We start from the raw sequence: 17117 nt of genomic DNA, 5'->3' as shown, positions 1-17117 counted from the left end.
AGTGCCTTCAAGTGGGCCTTCAATGGAAGCGAGACTCGTCCCTACATTTCAAGCTTCAAAGTTGACAAGCTTTATGGATAACAAAGAGCCCTTCACTAATGCCAAGCACTGCTCTAGGCACTTTCCTGTCCCATAGGCTATCTAATTCTTATCACAAATTCTGCAGGGAAGAGGTATTATTAATATACCCATTGCACATACTGAGAAACTGAAGCTTAACTAAATTAACTCATCTTAACAGCACCTGGATTTTTGTAGTAGAGTCAAGATTTGAACTCAAAATGACTCCAGGGATTAACCACCATGCTTAAGCACCTCTGTTTCTATATATTTGTCTCAGTCCTTCATCAGAAATCTTCAATGTCACAGAGTTGTCCAACTCCACAAACACATATGCAGCACCTTCCGTGTAGGCTGTGGACTCTGCTTTGGACCTAAGGACAAGGCATGAACATCCGCGGATCCTTCACAAGAGAAGCTCAGACTTCAGGGCAGAAGGCAGAGGGGTTGCCAGCACTTGGAATGAGAAGGGGAGAGCGGACGTGCGTGTCCACACGTCGTGGGACACAAGCACAAAAGGAAAATGTCCCCGTTTGACTTGCATCGTGCCAATTTTTCCTAAAGAATTTTGGATGCTCATAAACATTAGGCTGCAAAATATTCAGAAATTTTCAGGAAGGCAGCATGAAATCTGCATAGAAAATCTATTCCGGTTTCTACCCCGCGCCTGGTTGACCTTACGATTGCTATCTTCCCACAAACCAGACTGAGTATTTCCTTCGAGGGGAATAACACATAGAAAAGGGTCTAAGAGGGATGGGGGTGGGGGTGGAAAGACATAAAGCTGGAGCAAATCCACCGTGCGTTAGGCTGAGTGTGTGATCAGTAGCACGAGGCCACTGTAGAGGTACCACGCTACTCTTCAGCCGAAATCAAGAAAGAACGGAGGATTGTGGCAGTCTAAAAATAAAACATAAATCTGGAATGGGGAGGTGGGGCCCATATGATATACAGAGATAACAGTGAACCCATTTCTTTTTTTAATTCTGTTGAAGGTGATCAAGATCAGAAAGGAAACAAAAGTTAGTCACACACCTCATACATTATCTATAGACACAAAAGCTACATTTTCTCCCAAACTGATACTGGGATACTGGGATGATTTTCAGGAGATGACAACTGCCCCCCTCCCCCCAAGAAAATGTCCTGCTAAGAGCATTCACTTTGCAATCATTTAACATTTCATTTCAGTTCGGGTTGGGGGTCTCTGGGAAGGCAGGCAGGGATGGGTGACCCCCTCCTTCTTCTCCCCCAGAAGAAAGCGCCCCGCCCGACACATATATACACGCACACAAACCCCGCGAACATATGCCTGTGCTGAAGAGCAGAAGATGGGAGGAGCAGATGGCGTAATGACTACGGATCCGACAGCCCGCTCCATGGCCGCGCTGTCGGCAGGCAGGCCCTGCCAGGGACGCACGCTGGAGCGGGGGCTGCCAAGAACAGATCTACGCCTGGCCCCCCCACCCGCATGAGAGGCTGGTGTTTGAAAACAAGCAAAATGCTTTTTTTTTTTTTTTGCAGGAGCAGCGAGTGAGGACGTGGCTCTGTGGAGTATGCTGCAAACTGGGGGAGTGTTCTGCAAGCAGTGGCTCTATAAACACGGCCTACTTTGGGCATTTTTCCACACGAGGCAGGTGGGCAACGGGAAGGGAACTGTGGGCAGAATTGCAGAGCAACCTGTTTTCATGGGCTGTTTTTTCTTTCACTGTACCTGTCCCTGCTGGCCTGATTCGATGGTGGGGGCGGCGGGTGGTGGCGTGCGGTGTGAAACACACTAACGTCTCCCTGCATCAATGCAATCTTAATTCTCGTCCATACAGCGATGTAAACCGACCACAGTCTCTGAATCCTCTCTTCTCCCAAGTTCATTAGGGAAGACAGGCAGGTGTGGGGAGCAGCAGAAAGGGAAAATAGAGCTGATAATTACGGATCCTGACCTGTGGGATCCTCCGGTCCCGTGCTAAGCACTTGACATATGCATCAGCTCCTTGCAGACTCAGCGGAACAGTTTTACAGGTGGGGAAGCCAGGGGTCAAATGTAACCAAAAATCAGGAACAACGTAACGGGACTCAGAAGAGGCCAGCCTGGACTAGAGCTCTGTCACAGTCTTTCTGCTTCATTTTTCTGCCTGGCACTTGCTAAGTAAGAAGGCAGAAAAACCATCCATGTGGTACCCAAACCATAAAGTGAGCTCTGCCTTCTAGGGAGCCTTTGGCTATAAATGGGTCTATCATATCACCACAGGATGGCTCAAGTCCACCCTTTTCAAGTTTCCCTCCTCTAACCACAAGTTTTCAACATTTTCAAATGGAGATTTTATTTAAGGAAGATGAGAGTTTTCTTTTTTTTTTTTTTTAATATTTATTATTTTTTTTTAATTTTATTTTATTTTTAGACTTTACAGAGTTTTCTTAAAAACAAAAAACAAAACAAGCTAAGCAGGAGCGGATTTCCCCTAAAAGGGCCATGTTCTCATCTTACTTTGTCCAAACTACTTTTGGGATCTCGTTTTGCATCACCAGTTCCCTCTTCCTTCGGTAAAATGAAAAATGTCATTTGCTCAAAGTCCCTGTTTAAGGGAGCCAGCCTCCACCCTCCCTGCACATCCACAGCAAGCTCGTTAATAAATTAACCCGACTGTCAGAGAGGTATAAATGCAAAAATCACTTGGAAATGGTCCCGTTTAAGATCACACAATCCTCCAAACCCACTGCAACATCTTATAATTCCTGCAGGCCACCTCGGATCTCCTTTACACTTGCAATGGTGCCCCTTTCAATTTGCATTTAAAAGACAGTAAATTGCAGGGTTCATAAACATTTTTATAGTGATTTATTGAAGACTGGGATGTCAGTGCTGTTCTTCACACTTTAGCAGTCCTGAGAAGCAAATGCTGGCTCTGTATGCAATCTTGCTGTCCCCATAAACCACATAGGAACAAGCCAGGTTGGAACTTTATCATTTTCTATTCTTTTTTTCCTTTAGGACAGCAACAACCATATTTATGTCTCAGTTGTGGGGGGTGGAAGGGGGGGAAACTCATTTTAATCAGCCTCTAAGTCCTAACTTGGGTTCTGTAATTTACAAAGAGCTTGGATGGCCATCCAGCAGTGTTCAGGAGTCATTCTCTATTACAGCTGAAGACCACAAAAAATAAAAAATAAATATGTTTTTCTTTTCATCTTCTCATTCTGTGCCCTGGCCACATGCACCCTTCTGCAGGGTGGGTTACAGAGAGGAAGTCAGGCAGAGCTGAGGCTGGCCACGTGCTCCCAGATACCTCTGTCCCTCTTTCTTCCTAAGAGCTTTCTCTTAGTCAGAAATAAAGTGAGCAGGGAGACGCTGCGGTCGGGACACACTTGTGCTCCTTTCCAGCCAGCTAAGTCACAAAAGGCGCTGTTCGGGGGGCCAAGACAAGCTGTTTCTCTAAGGGCAGAGTGAGCTCTTTGGCGCCCTTTCCACGGGGTGGGGTGGTGGACTTGAACCTTGTCTGTTTGTAAAGGAAAAGGAGAGAGACTAAGAGAAAAAGAGAAAGAAAGAAAAATAGGCTTGCACCTCATTTGCCCTTCCAGTGTCCAGAAGGAGTATTTCTTTCCACCTTTTTCACATTATAATAATGGCTTCTGCGCTCCTGAAAAGGGCCCTGGTGCATCGGCAAATGGTGCATGACACGGCAAAACCCCGGGCTTTGTCGCACCAGCTCCGCTCCAGAGAAAGTCCTCCTCTGCCTTCGTTTCCCTGCCATTAACTGAGATGAAATGAGTTTTTTCCCCCCTTTTGATTCCACCTCACCCCCCGCCCACCACTGTCTATTACAGTGTGACGAGGCCGTGTTTCCGGGCCCATTATTTCACAGACGATTCTTTTATTCTGGTTTGGGAGTTCGTGCCTGCAAGGTTATCTGTGTGCAGAGCCAACACCGCGGTCCTCAGTGTTCATTTCTGAAATCTGATCTCATTGATAAGAACAAGCCCGTTCGCATTGCATTTGTCAGATAAGAAGCTCGGGTGCCCGAGTCGTAATTTTTGTGACTTCAGTCAGGGCTCCCTGTGAAAACATGTCAACTGATAAAAATGCAAGTATTATAAAAATAACCTTTGTATCAAAAGTGTCGTCCTATCTCTATTTTTTCTTCTTCTTTTTTTAAAAAAAGCACATTATGTCCTTTTTCACATCAAGCACCTCCTTGTACTCAGATGCCTCTTTCCTCATGTACATTTTTTTGCCATGATATTTTAAATGTCCAGCCTTTGGTGTGCTAGGAGAAAAAAAAAAAAAAAAAAAAAAAACCAACAAGAGGGCTAATAAGGAAAGCATCAGTGTTGCGCAGTTTGTCTGAAAGGGGTTCTGATGAATTTCCCTCCAATGGTCTATCGCACGTGGAGAGGGAACGTCCCGATCCTGAGAAGTAACCGAATCAGGTTCACGGGGGCTCGGTCCCCTCAGCAGAGTCAGAGAATGAGTAAGGACCAGGATCCAGTGTCCCTCTCCGGGGCAGCACCCCGGGTCTTCCGGGACAGGACTCCGCGGTCAGCCTGTCCAGGGAACCACTCGGCATTGTTTCCACGAGGGGAAGCGGCTAAAGACACTACGCATTGCATCCACCCCTGCCTGTCCATGGGACCTGAGCAGGAGGAGGAGAGGCCGGCCGGTTCCACCCCGGTAAACCGGCTTCTTGCGGCGTCTGATGCTATCCGAACCGCCCTCCTGCCACAGGCACCCCCCGGCCTGGAGGTGGCCACGGAGCCGGCGGGCGGGTTATAGAAATATTAGTGCCGGGCTGGCTGCTGGAGCCCCTGTGTGTTCCCATCCCCCCCGGTGGCAGCCACACAAAGACGCCGGTGACAAAACGGAGGGACAGCCACGGGGCTTGCGAGCGGTGTGCCAAGCCGCTCGCACCGCGCAAGGTCCTGTCCCCACCCCTGTTCGGGGCCCCGTACACCCGGGCCTGCAGCTGATAACACTGTAATAGTCCTCCTTTGAGGACGGCGGCTCCCGCGCGCTGATTAGTCATTTATCACACCTGGCAGCCCTGCTGAACTATAATTACTCTTCTCTTATCCTGCCTGGCTGTCATGTCCGAGAGGAGAGGCGAGGCAGAGTCCCCCGTTAATGACACATTACCCTCTTGACAAGCACTTAAAGGTTTTATTGTAAATATGCAAGATATAAAACATCTGAGATTCCCTTTTTAATTATAAAAAGCAATTTCAGGGCCTCCCTTCCCCAGCCTTCCCTCCCCACACCCCCCCACCATGGTGCCTCCCCGACCCCCAAATAGTAAAGTTTTCGGCGCCTTATCCTCTCTGCTTACCGCAAACAAACTGATTTTTCCCTTTGTCACGTAAACTCATTGCTACAAGTTAACTCAGTATCTCTCTGCAATTATCAGACATATTGCCTATGAAATTGGTAATTTAAACACACATCGCATTGCCACAAAAGTTAAATTTCCGCCCCGAAAGAAGGGGAAAATGTGCATTTATATGAAAAATTATATATAAAAAAAGCTGAAAATGCAGCATAAATAGTCCAGTTTTCCTCATCGGAAAGAGAGGGAGGAAGTCATTGAATAATTTTTTTTTTTTAAAGATGAGTCTCTGTGGTTAAAAAAAATAGATGGACTTTTTTTTCCCCCCACAAACTAAAAAATTGGAAATTTGTGGGTCGTTAAATCCTGATTGCTTGCTTACAAGGTTTGGGGAGAAAGCCGACTTAGCATTCAGTGACTCCTAGAGCTATTTTTATCCCTCAAGGAGTGTTCAGAGGACACTTCCCTGTGGCCAAGGGCCTCCCCCCACCCCTGCCCCCCACAAGCCCGCTTCATCTCGCCACCCTCCAGCTGATTTTTAGGTTCTGTGTAGCCTTGTTGGTCGGGCCTGAGGCTGCCGTGGGCAAACTTTGATAACAGTAATTAGGATGGAATAAAGGGAGGGGTGGGGAGCTGACATTAATAAAATCTTTCACTCTGGTGGAAAGATAAACCATGCAGACACAGAGAACCACTCAACACAAAGGCACATCTGATGCAAAATGGGCTCATCAGCACCCTGTTGGTTTTAACTGCCCTCCTGCGCTTCCTACAAGTGTTCAACACACATGTTCGTACAAGTGTCCAAGTGTGTTGGCCTCTATGCGTCTGAGATTATCATCCTCCAATTGGCTGAACAGCATGGCCAACAGCAGCTTTACTGCCTGGGGTTTGGGATCTAGGAACCAGAGATGAAACCGCAGGGGAAGGACTGTAGTTCTGATCTCCTTTGTTCAGGGATCACTAGGGCTGAGCTCTCTGATCGGGTCAGCTCAGTGGGCGTGTCCTTCCTCCAGCACCCCGTTTTTGGCTGAACTTCCACAAGCTTTCATTTAAGAGCATTGCCTTCCCAGAGAAAGAACAGTCTTTCTTTGGTCAAAGGTCCATGAGAAGTTGACGTACAGGCAAGGGTTAAGGAGCTGATGTGGCATTTGGATATTGTGACTAGCAAGACCCAGGAAGGCATATGGTAGCCAAACCAAAGAAGTGGACAGACATATAAACATCTGGCCACTTCTGACAGTCGGTCAGGGCTGGCGATGACTCTCCACTTGGTTCCTGAAGAGGAGACTCGCTGAGGTCTTTGTGCAGAGAAGGGGAGTGACAGGGAGAGGAGGAACAGGCCAGAAGGTGAAAAGGCAGGAGTATCTCCCAAAAGGGAGGTGCCTTGCACAGCTGTGGCTGGTGACTGTCACTGCACAGGACACTGTCCAGGAAGACACGGGAGCTGGCTGCGCAGAAAAGGGAGAGAAAGGAACACAAAGACAAGAAGAAAACTGACGTCCTTGAGTTCACGGTCCAGACGCCCCCAGCATGCTTCCTGAATGAATGGTAGGTAGACACCTCGAGGATAGGACGACTTTTCATTCATTGTCTCTTCACAAATGAGCACATTGTAGGCACAGAGGTTTTGTCGATGAATAAATGAAAGAAAGGAAACCCCTGGAACACAGGCAGTGGAAGGAGATACATGAAGGTGTGCTTTCCCAGTCACTGATTTTCATTTTTTTCCCCTGCATCCAGTAACGAATACGTACTGGGGATTATTTTGTGGCAGGTATTGCAGGAATAAAGGAGACTTAACTGAGATGATTTCAAGACTCTGGGGCCCCGTGTGGACAAGAGCCCAAAGCGGGGGATGATGGCCATGAAGACAGAGGTGGTGATTAAAGGTTAGGTCTCCTGAAAGCTAACACGGGAAGGGTGATGCGTCAAGCTCTTCAGGATGCTTCCTCTTCACCTTTTTGTTGGGACTTCATGTAAACGCTCGAAGGCGTAGATCTTGGGGCTTACCTCTTACAGAAGGGAAAACTGAGGTCCTGAGGGCTGAAAGAACTTGCCCAGGGCCCTGCTGCTCAGCGGAGGGACCTGGCTTTAGCGGGGACTCTACGATTCCCACACTTAATCCAGGTCTTGCTGCCTCTGATCACCAGATGCGAGTGGGTGGGAAAACCATAGCTCAGAGGGACTCCCAAGCATGCTGGCAAGAATTTCTCTCAATCTCTTCTCTGACTTTGATCTCAAGGGCTGAGTCTGCGGTCACTGACTTGGAGAATCCCTTCTGTTCCTTTTCCATCTCAATGTCTCCTCCTCAGGAATCTGAAGGCTGAAGGAATCTGAAGGATGTTTGGGCTCATCCCCAGAGCCCCTTGCTCTTTTCAAAGGCACTGTATAAACCTAAGGAAATCACCGAGACCCAAATAAGTTGTCTTCCCCAAGTCTGTGGTCTCAAGACAAGCTCCCCTTGAGATCTGCTCCCTTTTCTCAGCCTGATGCCTCCCTCTCCTCAGGGAGAATCATGTGCCCTGTGCTCATCACCCGTTTGTCTCCTTTTTAAAAAATGTAAGTGAATACGGAGACAAAGGACCAGGAAGACTGCAACAGAGGCTCCATTAAGAGCCGAGGGGTCCCGGCAGGTCAGAAGCCGAGATGGTGCCCATCCTTCCTGTTTGCCTGCCTACCTTCCTCCTTTCTCTCTTTTTTCTTTCCTCCCTTCTTTTGGTTCCCTTCTCTGTCTCTTTCTCTCTCTTTTCTTCCTTCCCTCCTTCACTAAGCCGTTCCACAACTTGGGCGGCGAGGGAATGACCCGGGGCCCTAGGGGCTCCCCCAGTGCTCACAAAGAGCTGTTGTCAGTGTGATGTGCACCCTGGTGCTGATAAAACACAGTCTACAGCCTTTGCAATAACACAGCTGCTGACCTTGGGCAACTCGGGGTTTTGAAAATCCGCGGAACCTGGACGGTCACCTCCCCCAACAGGAGGCTGGCCAGATTAGCTGGAGTTCCTTACATGTGGGCAGGATGCTTCCCCATTAGACCTCATAAGACAGAGCTGGGAGCTAGAAGTCTGGGAAAGAATGGCGCCCGTGGTATGAGAGACAGGTAGGCTGGTCTCAAAAATCTTTCACACACACGCGCACACAGAGACACACACAGACACACACACAGAATCCTCCTCTGCTTCCTCCCTCTTAGCACCTCGACCTCCTCTCTGCACACCTGCTCCATCTTCTCTGCCAGCTTTCTGCTTCCTCGTGTGTTCTGCTTTCCCCTCACTCCTCCGTGCAGAGGGTCCCCATTGGATGCCCAGTCCCCGAATCCACAGGACGGCCTGGTTTCTGTATTTCCCCTCAACTGACTGTCTTTTTCCACGCTGACGAATCAGATCTCGGAGAACTGACGGTCAGGGCCATGCATTGCTGGCCATGCCGAGCTTGCTTAGCAGGGAGCCATCGTGCTGTGGGCCGGGATCTCCAGCCTGAGGGCAGGCGCGGGCTGCCTGGAGCGATGAAAGGCCTGTGGCGCTACGAGGCTGTGCAGTGGGGCCTGATTACACACTCAGGCCTTCCTACCTCCAGAGTTTGAGCACAAAGAGAAGAGCTCATCACACACCTGTCTAAGTTACGGCACTTAGCTCATGATATTGAACTAACTGAATGAAAAAGAAGGTCTTCAAAAGTAGGTGAGAATTCTTAAAATCATTTGAAAAGACAAGGCGGTTAGTTGATGATGCTGCCCAAAATGGAACACTTTCCCACTTAGTTATAAACTCAAAAAATGCACAGCGAGGGTCTAGTATCCACATAACCCAATATCTGATAATTCTGTAAAGGGAATGTAAAAAAAAAATTAAAATCATACCTCCAAAAATAAAATGCTTAGGAGTTAGGGCTTCCTTGCCGGCTCAGACGGTAAACAATCCAGAAGACCTGGATGCAATGCAGAAGACCTGGATTCGATTCCTAAGAAGGTCCCCTGGAGGAGGAAATGGCAGTCCACTCCAGTATTCCTGCCTGGAGAATCCCATGGACAGAGGAGGCTCGCGGGCTGCAGTCCATGGGGTCGCAGGAGTTGGACATAACTTATCGACTAAACCACCACCAAACCAGAGGGAGGTGAAAGACTTACATGCTGAGGAGTATAAAACATCAACAAAGGAAACTGAAGGTGAGTAAAAGAAATGAGAAGATATCCTATGCCCTTGGATTGGAAGAATTAATATCATTAAAATGGCCATAGCACACAAAGCAACTACAGATTAAATACGATCCCTATCAAATTATCGATGACATTTTTCATAGAACTAGAACAAATAATTCTAAAATTCGTATGGAAACATAAAAGACCCAGAATTGCCAAAGCAATCCTGAAGAAAAAGATCAAAGCAGGAGGCATAACCCTCTCAGACTTTAGACAATACTACAAAGCTACAGTAATAAAAATGGCCTGGTACTGGCACAAAAACAGACCTGTGGGTCAATGGGACAGAATAGAGAGCTCAGAAACAAACCCAGAAACTTACAGTCAATTAATGTGAGAGGAGGCAAGAGCACACAATGGGAAGAAGTTTATAGCAGGTGGCACTGGGGAAGCTGGAGAGCCACATGTGAAGCAATGAAGTTAGAACACACTCACAGCATACACAAAAATCAACCCGAAACGGCTTAAAGACTTAGACTTAAGACATGACACCGTGCAACCAGAGGAGAGCACAGGCAAGGCATTCTCTGACACAAATTGTACAGATGTTTTCCTAGGTCGGTCTCCCAAGGTAACAGAAATAAAAACAAAAATAAACAAATGAGACCTAATTATTATGTGATCATTTTGCTTTAAAGCACCAAAAAAGAGAGAGTCACCATTAGTTCCACAGCTCTATTGATTAAGTAGCTTATTTTGTGAGTCATCCAACTTTCTGCTTGTTTTTACAGAGAACTCGGGTAACCCTCTTGGCTAGTTTCTGACAGAAAAGAAAACCCGTCACACAAAGCTGAACTACAGGTATCTGCTTTGCCTAACAGTCTGTCGGGCTTCTTTTTCCAGCTAGGGGCAGTGATAAATCGGTACCCGTGTAACAACATGTTGGCCCTGGTGATGGACACAGGACACAGTTGAGAAAGCACAGACTTAGAGGCACGGTATAGACCATAACCAGTAACCTTTTGTTTTTCTTTTCTGAGAAGAAAGTAATTTGAAAGCTCTGCTAGAATCTTCTAATTTCCTGCCCAGGTTTATCCTCTACTCTTTTGTCCTTGGCTCCATGCTCAGCAAAGTTGATCAATACAAGCTCCATCACTGAGTTCCTTTCACCATCTGGTTTCTGGGTGGGCTTGAATATAGGGAAGTGAAAGTGAAAGTTGCCCAGTCGTGTCTGACCCCATGGACTGTACAGTCCATGGAATTCTCCAGGCCAGAGTACTGGAGTGGGTGGCCTGTCCCTTCTCCAGGGGATCTTCCCAACCCAGGGATTGAACCCAGGTCTCCCAGACTGCAGGCGGATTCTTTACCACCTGAGCCACGAGGGAAGCCCTGAATAAAGGGGGAGACTATAGGGTCTTTCCTGGGGAGGAAGGCATGTCACCACAGGCAGGCAGAATTCCCCAACCAAAGATCAGGGCCTCTGCTAAGGGCCCATCCAGAGACCCTCCCCAGGTGCCAGAGCCTGCTTCCTCCTTCCTCTCCTTGCTCCTTCCAGTCCAGGATGTCAAGAGCCCCCATCACTGCCCCTGGGAAACTCCCCATCTCTTACGCTTGCACTAACACCCTGTCCCCACCTTTATAAAAAGTCTTTTTAAACTGTTCACACTCTCCTGGAATTACTCGATTTGAGTGGGTCATCTCTTTTCTGCCAGGACTGCCTCTAAGCCAGAAGGGATGGGATGAGGCCTCTGGCTTCATTTGGACCAAATGTTCAAAGGAGCAGGGCTCACTGTCCTGAACTCACTATTTAAATATTGGGGAAAGTCCTGCTGGAAATTTTTGGAGAGTACATTTTTAGAGAATTGCCAAGTTCAGCAGTCCAAGAGGAAAAGGACACAGAGAGCTTGGGCTGACACACGGCTGCTCTCTCATCGGCACACAATGAATTTTCTTTGCTTTGCTTCTGAATATGGAGGGACCCGTGCAAAAATCAAGACATATGCACCGTCATACCAAAAGCATCTTGAAACATGAGGGAGCATAAGGCAAAGTCCTTGAAGAGGTCTTTTTCCAATTTTTCTCAACCTCTGTGTGTTATGGGGAAAGCTCTAAACTCTCACAAAAACAATGGATTAAAAAATGAGATACCCTCCAGTTTTGCCATCCATTTGTTTCAAGCTTTCAAGATTTGCTTGAGAAAGGGATAAAATAAGTTGCAAGGGTCCCAGTGTGAACTAACTTGAAAAATCTTGCCTTTGCTGGGAATTTTTTTTTTTTTTTTTTAATTTTCAAATGCATTCTGACCTGCTGCTGCAGCTACAAGGCAGGAAAACACCACTGTCCAAAGAAAAAAGAAGAGGAGGAAGAAAAAGAAATCATTCACATGCTAAAGATCCTGGGATTTAAAACAATAAAACCAGCACTGGATTAATAAGCACAGCCCACTTCTAAACATATTCTTCTTCTGGTTTGTGGTGCAAGGAGACATCAAATCTTAAAGACCTTCTGCGTGCTTTAGAAAAAGATTATAAATCTTGGAGCCCTACAATGCTATCCAATTGCAGGGTTGGTTTCTTTTTGAAAGCTGTCCTTGAATTACCATGGTGAGTGTGTCCTTGAAGAAAGTCCCTGAGTTATTTCCTAAGAAGCCTTCTCTGACCCCTTTTCTACTTAGTTTGGGATAAATGTCCCTTTGTTGAGTTCCCTGGCCACCCTTTTTGCAGAACCTGGTACCATGACCTTGAAATACTGAGTTTTCCTGAGTCCCTGAGGTCAGAGGGAACTTCTTGTTTATCCTGGAATTATCACGCCTCACACAATGCATGTTATCCAAGAGATGTCCAGACATTCCTGTGCAATTAATCTCTAATTCAAGAGAATGACAACATCAAAATAGCAGGACTTTAGAATCTCTACTGGAGATACCAAGAAATGGCAAATGAGCTTTAGCACATGTGCTAACCCTGGTCAATGGATAACAATTTCCTGGAGGGCTCTGCCTGAACCCAGACTTGGGAGAGTCACCTCCGTGCTTGGGAAGAAAGGCGAGTACTGATGAATGAATGATGTCGGCCGTGGACCCAGAACTGCGGAATGATGCCAAGTGGACTGTGGGGTTGCCACTTCTGTCCTTAGATCCTCAAATCTTTGCAGATCACTTATGTGAAACCACCCCAAGAAAATCCACTGAAATGCCAAGGATAGTAAAATCAGCACTGCCCCAACCTACTTAGGGTACTGTGGGCCTGGAGTCTCAAAACAGAAACCAGCTCAAGTCCAAACCAACTGTTCTCCGTGGAGCACAGAGCGCCCACTAGGACTGGGTCTTCATAAAGCTCTGTGTCAGCTCTGTATCCTCCTGGCAACTTTCAAAACCGTGGGTCTGGAAGCGCATCTACCTCTGGTTTCTTTGTAAAAATTGATTAAGTATTTTCAATAAGTCTTCCTATCATCCCCGGTTGAAAGTTGCAAGAGTGTTGGCTGCATATGTAAAAATACAAATGTCTGACTCATCTCGCCTGGGGAAATGCTGATGAAGCCAGGGGTGTACGTGCTCCTGTTTCGGTAAATGTCTTCCTAAGGCCCAGTTCATCTTGACATTTGCCCTGCCTTTTCCACGCCATCTCAGACAAGCTGGCATTGGATATCTTTCTGACCCTGGGACGCCCCTCGAAACCACGTCAAGGAGAATGGGAGGCCGTTGCGGTGCATTTCTGGCTCTGAGCCATGACCTCTGACACAGCATCCGCATTCCTGGGCCAGTCAAGGTCTTTGTATCAGAGGGATCCTGGCTGATGGAACTGGGGGAGGCAGCCGGCTGGAACTCAGGCTTCAGCTGTAACTTCTGTACTCTGGCTGGAGTGGTCAGCATTCCTGGCCAGGGCCGTGGTGTATGACCCCCGCCTGCCCCGAGTGTGGTCTGCGTGACACACCCCATCCTTGCCGGAGATGGAAATGATTCGTGGCACTTGGACCCTGACACTGCTGTGAACCCCGTGCTGGTGACAAGCCACACTCGAGGCCGCACGGCGCCCCGAGAGCGGTGATACAAATTCACAGGCTGCGCTGCTTCCTCTTTGCTGATACAACGGGCTGGGGCCGAGGGACACGAGAGGGTTTGTGCACGTCAACCCCTCCATGACCGACAGGAAACGGAGATTTCCCCCTTCCTTCCTGGAAGGAGTCAGGGCTGGGTGTCACAGAAGCCCCTGCTCCTGGGGCCGAGGTCACGGGGAACTCAACAGTTTTAAAGTGAAGTCCCAGAAGTGGGTGTTCCGGGTGTGGCTCCTGACGGAGAGATGGTGGAGAGGAGGCAGGCACTCAGAGACCTGGATCTGGGCTCGGGTTCTGAGTTCTTTCATTTTTCCCCAATATTAGTCCATATTCTCTCAAAAATGACAAAGAGAGTCAGACCTTGATGAGCCAACTGTACAAAAAAAAACAAACCAGTACTGATTCCCCCTCTCTGTGTGGCCCCTTCTTCCTTGTTTCTTTCCTTTCTGTTACATCCCTTGCACAACTGTAAACGCCAGGGATCATTTGATGGATACAGCAGAGGACATCATGAAAATGGACAAGGAAAATGTGGCCACTTCTAACAGGGCTGCTCCGGAAACATGAGGATTTGTACAGTATTTTCAGTGGAAGGAGCCCGAGGGTCAGCTTGTGGGTTGGGAAATAAGCTAGGTGACTTACTTGAGAAGTATGTTGAGATCACTCTGAAAAAAGTTGGTGCAAGGACCCTCTGTCAGTCCGGGAGATCACACAGCACAGACGCTGGCCAACTACAGACCAGGGGTCGATTCCGGACTTGAGCCGCGTTCTTATCAATAAAGTTTTATCGGCACACAGCCACACCCACTCATTCCTACACCTTTGGCAGCTGTTTTCACACTGCAGTGGCAGAGCTGAGTAATCAAAAAGAGACTACATGGCCTGTGAAACATAAGGTGTTAACTATTTGGCTCTTTATAGAAGTGTTTGCTGACTCCTGAGCTAGAGAGTGGGGACTTCTGGCTTACCTGTTACAGCTCCTAAGAGGGCCAAGCTCTGCTGAAGGTCCACGGGATACAAGGACATGTGCCCTGTGGTCACACTGGGCTCATGGGAGAAACAGACAAGGGATAGCTCTCAAAAAAGAGGAGATGCTTCACCAGTCCCACCTTCCCATATTCACTGAAATAATGTAGGTATCTGCTGTAACAGATGAACTTCAAAGTTCCTGAGGCCTAACACAATATAAGTTTATCTTGTGTTCCTATAAAGCCTTACTGACTACAGAGAGGTCGGCTCCATGCAGTCATGCAGAGATCCAAGCTAGTTCCATCCTGGGGCTCATTCCATTGGTTAGAACTCAGTTATGTGACCAAATCTAACAGTTAGGGAGCCCAGTGAGGTGGCCAGGAGGAAAGGGAAAGAGGCTGGTGAACATGGAGCCCGAGGACCCATCCCAAGATCCTAACCTGTCTACGCCTTCCTCCTCCTTTCAGAGCACCTTGGTCCCTGCTAACAGAAAACGAGACTCAGGCGTGATCCTCAGTCAGTCTCCACCGAAGACTCAGGGTGCACTATCCTTCCTAGGGGGAGTGCCACCCGAACAGAATGTCCCATGACGCTCAACTTTAGAAAGCATGCCATGTGCCAAACAGACTAATCTTCATTCTACTTGCTTACGTGTCAGAGTTAAGGATCTGTTTTGGACAAATCAAGTAGTTAGAACATTGCCCACTATATAATCCATAGAGGCAATTTTCCTATAATAATAAAGTCATTATAGGTGTTTAGTTTGGAGCCCGCTTGTAAAGTATTGTTCATAGCTGGTGCGCTTTACACTGAATCTTGGATTAGAAAATAAATTCAATTCTAACATTTTAATAATTTGTTAAGTGTTTTCTAGGAAGACTTTGAGGCCAAGTGTATAAGCTACTTAGATCAGGTGGGCTTAAAGCAGCCTCCCCCTGTAACAGCCCTCCGCCCAGGATACCTAGACATCTTTCAGGTGGTGGTACCTCTAACTCTTCAACTCTACGACCCAATGCTACGAGCCTGGACCTCAGTCCATCCACATGAGGGCTGGCAGCAGACCTCACTTGGAAACAATGAGCGCGATCAATCACAAACATTAAAGTCTTTGACAACACACGCACTAGAGCAGCTAGGCAATATTAAAAAAATAAAGATGCTGTAGCAAGAGTCCAAGGCCAGGAACGAGGAGCCCTTGGTTCCAGACCCTGCTTCTCTACCATCTTTGCCAAGTCCTTCCCTTCCTCAGTCCAGGTTTTCCCATTAAGTGTTAAACACTTGGGGCATCCATGGTCTACCTGTCACAAGTCCATGAATCCGGGAAGAAATTCCTACTGGTGGAGTTTGATGTCTCAGGGGGAGAGACACATTTTATTTTATTGATTGATTGATTTTTTAGAATTTTGTCTGCACTCAGCCTTTGTTGCAGTGTGCAGACCTCTCTAGTTGCTCTGTGTGGGCTGAGTTGTCCCACGGCGTGTGGGATCTTAGTTCCTTGACCAGAGGTAGAACCAGCAACCCCTGCTTTGGAAGGCAGATTCTTAACCAGTGGACCACCAGGGAAGTCCGAGAGATATATTTTAGAATGCCATTCTCAGCTTCAGCCCACAACCACAAAAGGCCGGCCCACTTCCAGATTAGACTCAGGCTAAAGGAGAACCCATGATAAATATTTTGCAAAGGAAAACAAAGGGATATATTATCTGGCCGCCAAGGGGAACGCAAGCCCAAATCACTGCTTCTCCAATTGCAAATGGCTTTATAGGCAGTCAGAGTCATTTTATTATTTCGAGTACTGTTCACGACATCGCCACGAAGAAATCAAAATTTGATGAAATTAATTTAGCCATCACAGGAAGGATAAAGAGGAGCTCAGAAGGGTGTTCACTTGATAAATAAAATATATTTTAGAGCAGAGTATTATGGTAATCACTATTTATTAATGCAAACTTCTTTAGGGTTTGCAGGATTCAAATGCACATTTTCTCCCAACTAAATAAACATATGCATTTGAGGAGCCTGGTCTAAAATATTAACAGTCTTTCTGCAGCAGAAATATGAGTCCTTTCCTCCTTTTCTGCCTGCTTCTGTCAGGAAGCCACGGAGCATACAGCGGCAGCGCCTAGCTAACCATGTAATTGATAACTCCCTACTCGATTCACTGTGGGGATCTGTCAGTTAAGGTCTAAAGATACATACACGCCACTATGAAAATGAACTTGCACGAGCCTGTCTGTGGCCCAGGAAGGGCCTGAATGCAGTTAACATCCTGCTACTTAATTGGCTGGGGCTGGTTAACCAGCACAAACGTGTATTCTGGCAATGGCGTGCTGTACTATGACTCTCTTTGACAGACCTATTTAGTGAGGAAGAGGTATATTTCTTCCCCCCAGATAATTGCTCAAAATCATGCTTTCAAAGTCAAAGTGATTCAAACTTGCCTGTCTGTGGGTTGCAAACACACAAGTTGGAAGGAATGCAAATGCACAGTCCTATTTCTCGGGCAGATGCATGACGGAGGCTGTTTTTGCTTTTTGTTTCTCCTCCTGGGAGTAATGAAGGAGAAGGAATTCAAATCCTAC

This window comes from Bubalus kerabau, chromosome 17, assembly GCF_029407905.1.
Source record: "Bubalus kerabau isolate K-KA32 ecotype Philippines breed swamp buffalo chromosome 17, PCC_UOA_SB_1v2, whole genome shotgun sequence".
Lineage (NCBI taxonomy): Eukaryota > Metazoa > Chordata > Mammalia > Artiodactyla > Bovidae > Bubalus > Bubalus kerabau.
This window is presented reverse-complemented; position numbering follows the sequence as displayed.